Source organism: Sciurus carolinensis, chromosome 14 (assembly GCF_902686445.1).
Source record: "Sciurus carolinensis chromosome 14, mSciCar1.2, whole genome shotgun sequence".
NCBI lineage: Eukaryota > Metazoa > Chordata > Mammalia > Rodentia > Sciuridae > Sciurus > Sciurus carolinensis.
Window position 1 is genome coordinate 87417259 of NC_062226.1, and position 7443 is coordinate 87424701.

The window sequence follows — 7443 nt, forward strand, 5'->3', positions numbered from 1 at the left end:
GTCAGAGGACTGAGTAAAGAAGATTCACCCTCATCAATGTATGTGGGCATCATTCAACACACTGATCACCTGACTAGAACAAAAATGTGAAGGAAGGCTGAAGGCTTTCTCCCTCTTTGTTTGAGCTGAGACATTAATCTTCTCCTACCCTCTCATATTGACATTCCTGAATCTCAAGATTTTGAACTCAAGCTGGAACTTATACCATCAGCCTCCTCAATTCTTAAGTCTTCTGACTTGCACTAAATTACACCATCAGCTTTCCTAGTTCTCCAGTTTAGAGATGGCTCATCATAAGTTTATCAGCACCTGCTACCACATGTTATGTTTTGGATCTGGAATATCCCCCAAATGCACACATGTTCAAAGCATGGTCAACAATGCAGTGAGGTTAAGAAGTGATGCTTTTAGGCAATAATTGAATCATGAGGTTTCTGGCCCCATCAGTGGATTAATCCACTTGACGGATCAAGTACATTATCAAGAGGATGAATCCACTGATAGCTGAGTGGACTACCAGGAGGTAGGTCATTGGGGGTGTGCCCTTGGAAGAGTCTATCTTCTCCCCAGCTACTCTTTTTCTCTCTCTGTTCCTCAGCTATCATCAGCTGAGCAGCCTTCCTCAACCACACCCTTCTGCCATGATGCTTCTGCCTTGGATCCAGCTGACTGTGGACTCAAAACTGTGAAACCAAGAGCTAAAATTTATCTTTTCTCCTCTAAGCTGTTCTTATTAGGTATTTTGGTACTAGCAAAGAAAAGCTGACTTAACATACCACATGAGCCAATTTCTGCAATAAATCCTATCCATTGGTTCTGTGTTACTGGAGAACTCTGACTATGATACTAAGAGACAACTTGGATTGACACGTTCAGGAGGAAGTTTGGTTAAGGAATTGGAAGCCCAGGTTGGGAAGCCTCTAATGATAGATGTCACTTATGAAAGACGATGAAAATGGACAAAATAATTCAAGGAGAGGATGCAAAGTGAACTGAGAGGTAGACCAAGGACGAAACCTTAGAGTAAACCTATACCTAAATCCTCTGTTGTGGACTAACTGCATGAACTTGAGCAAATCATCTAACATTTTTTTCTATATTTTAAGAATGGATTTTTATGAGGGTTTGTATGAGAATTGAATGTATAATACATCCTAACTGCCTGGCATAAGACTCAATACTCATTGGGGTTGGTCACTATTGTTTTATCATCAATATTTTCATATTAATATTCATGTTGGGAAAATGCTGGGCTCCTGATAAATCCGTGAAGGAGATGAAGAACTACTAGAAAAGTGAAAGGGAAAGAAGACTATCACAAAAACAAAAGAATTGAGTTTTGAGTAAGAGTGAGGAGTCAGAGGGCTAGAATGACCTCACTGGAGTTGACAATATTCTGTTGTTAAGGACCTTAATGGAGAATTTTGATGAAGAGTTAGGAGGTAAGCAATGCTGAGATGGGATGTGAACAGGAGGACCTGTAGGTTATTATCTTAATAAGTTTGTCTAGAAAGGAAAGAAGAGATGATGGTAGCCAGGGCAAAGAGATTTTACTTGTCTGTTCTTGTTATGATGACATATTTACATGCTGATTTTTTTGTTTGATTTTTGTTTTGGAACCTCATGAGTATAAGAGAAAAGAACTCCAAAATGGAGAAAACAGCACTGATTCAAGTGAAAACCCTCGGGCCAAGCATAGTGGTGCACGTTCATAATCCCAGCAACTTGGGAGACTGAGGCAGGAGGATTACAAGTTTGAGGCCAGCCTTAGCAACTTTAATGAGGCCCTGTCCCAAATACAAAATAAAAAGGACTGGGGATGTTGTTCAGTTGCAAAGCATCTCTGGGTTTAAATCCCAGGGGTGAAGAGAGAGAGAGACAGGGAGAAAAGAGGAGAAGAAGAAGAAGAAGGAGGAGGAGGAGGAGGGGAGGAGGGGGAGGAAGAGAAGGATAAAAGAAAAGAAAATAATTAAGTGAAAGTCCTCCAATAAGAGACAATAGAACTGAACCCTGCAGGGATAGACTTTAAGCACTGGCAGGCAGGCAAAAGTATTTGAGAAAGTTTGGTTTGTGATGGCCCTTTCGTTGGCTGGCTGGCTAAGGGGAGCATAATTTAGAAGCAGGTAATAGAAGAGCATAATAATGTGAAATTTGACTACTTAGTAGGGGAGGAAGCCTTACATAGTGTAAGGAAGTTGTGAAAACATCTTCTTACAGACTTAAATGGCAGTGCCTCTGAGCATTCAGCTTGTCCTCAGTGGGTAGGGTTGGGCTGACTGAACAGTTACTACCCAGACAACCATGGTTTATAAAAGTGGCATGGTTTGTAGGGGCAGATGAGCCTTCCACTTACCTTAGCAGCAGGGACGTGGAGCCTGAGGTAGGAGACACTGCTGCACTGGGAGACGGGTAATAAAGCATCCCTGACTGCTTCTGAATGAAAGACTCAGAGGTAGGGGTTGCCCTGCTGGAGTTTTCATGGAACAGAGGGGTGGCAGGTAAAGAGGAGATTCTGGGCTGGGGAGATAGCTCAGTTGGTAGAGTGCTTGCCTTGCAAGCACAAGGCCCTGGGTTCAATCCCCAGCACCACAAAAAAAAAAAAAAAAAAAAAAAAAAAAAAAAAAAAGAAGAGATTCTGGGGGTCGGCTTCATGAAAAGTAGGTAGAGCTCCACAACTTAGTTTCTAGACTAGGGAGAATAAGCATGATCTATCCTATTCCTCTTATTAAGTATAACAGAAAGTTCTGTACAAAATTTATAAAGTCACTGACATGCTGGGCATGGCGGGGCATACCTGTAGTTCCAGTGATTCCAGGCAGGAGGATCACAAGTTCAAGGCCAGTCTGGGTAATTTGGTGGGACACTGTCTCAAAAATGAAAATGGCTGGAGATATAGCTCAGTGGTAGAGTACTGCTGGTTTCATTTCAGTGATGGGGGGAAAAAAGACCATGGAGAAGAAAAGATAAGAGACCTTAAGTTCTTCCAGATTCAAGGAAACCTAGCATCAGTGAGTGCTCTGTTTTATTTTTTTGATTATTATTATTTTTATTTGTCTCCTATATTCTGCAGCTTGGGCTCTGGAGAGAAACACTAACAGGTACAGATTTTTAAAGATGCCAAGAAAAGTCTTTCCTTCTTCTTCTTCCCCTCCTCCCCTTCCTCCTCCTCCTCCTCCTCCTTCATTTCTTCTTCTTGTCCTTCTTCTTCAGCAAAGTAAAAATATTCTTACCTACTCCAGGAACACAACACACATACACAATAAGCCTTACCCCTGGCTATGCACAGAGTCGCTTCCCCATCTATCCTATCTACAGAGTTCAGGAGGACTATGTAGAAGAAAGAACTAGAAAAAGTGATTTTCTAAATCCATGTATGAAATCCTGGGCAGAACGTGAAGTGGTCCATGCATACATAAGACCAACAAGAAACAACACAGCAGAAAGTTTAAAACGTCAGAAAAACCCAACACTGGGTCTCCCTTAGATTAGCCTCAGAGAGTATTCAAATGGGGCCCACTGGAATATTTCCCTGCAAGGTTTTGACATTGACTTTTGAGCAGCAGACCACAGAGTGGACTGGGACATGACTTCTGAGCTTAAAAAGGCTGACTGCCTGTTGAATCGAGGGCTGAAATAGGAAGCAGAATAATATAACATAATAAATTAAATGTCCAGGACACAATCCAAAATCTCATCTCAGTGAGATCCATGAAAATCGCAACTTGGAAGAGAAAAGGTAATCAGTACTAAAATGACATAGATGTTGAAATTATCTAATGAGAATGCTAAAGTAACTAATGGTTTAATAAACAAATGCTTTAATTTTAAAAGTGGTTATGAATGCTTGAAACAAATGAAGAAATACAAACTGCACACGGCCAAGAAATAGAAAATATAAGAAAGAACCAAATGGGAGTTTCAAAACTGAAAAATAAGATAGCCAAGAGCTTTCAACAATCACTACAAGGGTTCAATAGCAGAAATTCATTACCGAAGACCAATAACCCACCAAAAGTAGCCAAAGTACCTGTTTCCAGAAAACACGAACAATTGCTACCCAAATAAAAAGATGTTTCACTTCACTCATAATAAGAAAAATTAAAACTGAAACTACACTGAGATGGAGGTTTTCACAGTGTTATTCCTGGCTACATTGTTGGTAATCACAAAAAACTATAAACAATTTCATATCTATCAGTAGGCTACTGGTTAAATTCTTGTGCAACCATATAATGGAAGATTATAAAACTAAAAGACAAACAAATGAAAGGAATGATGCTGTCAATAATTTGTTCTCAAAATGTAAATTTAAAATATATGTGTTTTCCAGTTGCATACCTGTAATCCCAGCAACTCAGGAAGCTGAAGAAGAAGGATCCCAAGTTTGAGGCCAGCCTCAGCAATTTAGCAAGGCCCTAAGCAACTAGTGAGATCCAGTCTCAAATAAAATACAAAAAGACCTGTGGACATAGCTTAGTGATAAAGTGCCCTGAGTTCAATCTCCAGTACCAAAACAAAATAAATAAATAAATAAATAAATAAAAGTGTTTTTATACACATAAAGAAATTCTGAAAAGATAGGTGACAAGAAAGAGAGGCATAGTGTTGGGAAGATGGGAGACAAGGAATAGAAGGGGCTCTGGATTGCCTGCCTATTAATATGTTCTGGTTATTAAACCATATGGACATATTTCCTATCTAAAAAACAAAACAAAACAAAACAAAACAAAATCACTCACACACACACACATACACACACACGAAACCACTAAGTTAAAAACAAACACACACAAAATCCAGAAATCCTCCTTAAGGTCCAATCCCAGGATTTTATCAGTCTTCCCTTTATGTCTAGATGAGGTAAAAGTAGCCAGTGCTTCCATTAGCTCAGCTTACTATTAAGAGGTTTAACACCAGCGGAGATACTGTTTCGTCTTCTGCCATGTTAGATGCCTTCCTGATCCCTATGAGGAACAAGAGCTCCTGAATCACCGGAGACACTGGTCAGAATGAAAGTATTTTATTATGAATCCTTTTCCCTGGTGTCCTAGGCTGCTGGGGGCTTGCAGTTGCTGCTTCCCCCACCCCCCAGAAGAGCCCTCACCCTATCACTGGGTCCTCCTCATGCAAAGCTCCCTGCAAGTGCTTGAGTAGCTTCCCTTTCTGTGTATATCATAAGGCTGACGGCTCTTGGCCCACCGCTCTGTCTCTGGTTCTGCGTGTATGGCTTCCCATGAACACTGAGCAGAGCAAGAGAGTCCTTCCACTCCCTCCCACCTTCCAGGCTTCCAGATGACAACCTCACAACCAGGGCCCTGGGCACTTGCCACATGGCACTTGGCCATGATTCCTTCCTTGGCTCAGGAGTTTGGCTTTGGTTTTCTGTTGGGGTTACTCAGCTCCCATTGTAGGACAGAGTTTGATGATGTGGTCCCTCTTCAGACTCCCCTTGACCCATAATAAATGACTGCAAATGCCATCCCTCTCCACAAGAGGATCAAGTTGCTTCTCTGAAACCGTGGTCCTGAGGAACTTGTTCCTCCTTGCCGTTTGACCTGAGCTGGTTTTTCACGAGGGCACAAGAGCGGACACAGCTGCTCACGTCTGTAACTGAAGCTGACACCCACAGACAGCTGTTGAGAGCACACACCTCCTTCCCCTCTTTCTTCCCTTAGCTCTTGATTTGGGTCTAGAATCCAGGCAATACTCCCTACTTGGCAAACAAAAGTCATAAGAAAAAGGCAGAAAAGACTGGTCCTTGCAGAGCCCTGCTCCAGTCATTTAAAATGAAATCAATCTCACTTCTCCCCTTTTCCCTCAGTGTTCTGAAATAATATTTGAAGTTCTGTCTGGTCTCTTTGGAGGACTGCCAGTGACTTTGAGGCATGCAGTGAAGTGTACTTCAAGACTCAATTACACTCGGGACTTTGGAAAAGTGATTCTCACTTAGGAATAATATACTATATGAATTTAATAATCTACTGCACTATGTCTGTCCCTATTTCTTTTTTCTTGAATAAGTAAGAGTAGAAATCTGACAGTAGCAAAAAGAAAGCCTGTTTTGTAGAAGTGAAAGTGATTGTTAGTCTGTAGTGGGTTTTTTTCATAGATCATTTTCAATGGTGAGTTTTGAAAGGAATAAAATAAACAAATTGTATTTTTTTTTACAAATTGTACTATTTAGAATACTTTTTTCATTGACTATAGCAATGTAGCTGACTTCAAAATAATTTCAATCCATCTTTTGTTAATTGAAAAATAAGAAAAAATTCTTTCTACATTGAAGTTAGGGGTGAAATGTAGTCTTTGAGAGAGAATCCCAAAAACCCACTTGTCTCTTTTCTCCATTTTAACTCTAATTATGTTACCAATTTTCAAATTCAATGCACTTTCCTTTCCAAGATCTATAGTGGGGGTGCACACACCCTTGAACAAAATCATATATACATTTAAATGCAATGATTATATTGATGCATCCTTATGAAATATTTGAGAAATACAGAAAAACCCATATTTTGGTTTGACCAATAGCCCTGCAAACTAAGTACATCATATGTCCATCTTGACCTGTTTAATACTGATATTTACAAACACATATATTTATATTTATATTCAAAAGCAAATATTTGTATTTACATACATGTATAAACAACTACAAATATAGAAATACAAGGTTTAATTTTATGTTTGCTTTTTACTTATATGGAATCATATTGTACACATTAATTTACAACATAATATCTTGGTGACATTTCTTTACAGATGATTGTAAATGTAACATCATTCTTTGGAAGTACTGTAAAGAATTCCATCCTACCTATATTATACCACAGTTTATTAAATTCTTCCCCTATAAATTTAAATGGTTTCCAATTTTTAATTTTTCATAAATGACATTTCAGTGGACATCTTTGTACAGAGCTCATTGTTAGGTCAAATGATCGACACATTTTTATTTTTAAAGTTACTGTTAAATAGTAATAATTTTGGCAAAATACTATGTGACTAAGTCTATGTTAACTCATTATAATCTTATATTAACTCATAATAATCTTCATAATTAGGTACTATAATCACCCCTATTCTACAGTTGAGAGGACTGAGACATAAAGAAGTCAAGTAACTTGTTTAAGGACACTCAGTAGATAATAAAAGAACAAGAATACATATCTAGGCATCTAACTCTGGGATCTAAGCTCTTAACCTAACAACAGGCTGCCTGTCTCTAACATGCAACTGTGCAAATACATCATATATATTCTAAACTATATAATTTTTTAAATAGAAATTAAAAGATGTGACCTAAGGGTTGGAGTGTGTAGATAAGTGGTAGAACACTTAACTAGCATATGTGAAGCCCTGGATTCAATTCCTACCTCTTCAATAAAATAAAAAGAAAAAATACAAATTAAGTAATGCTTTATAATATTTATTAATAATCAA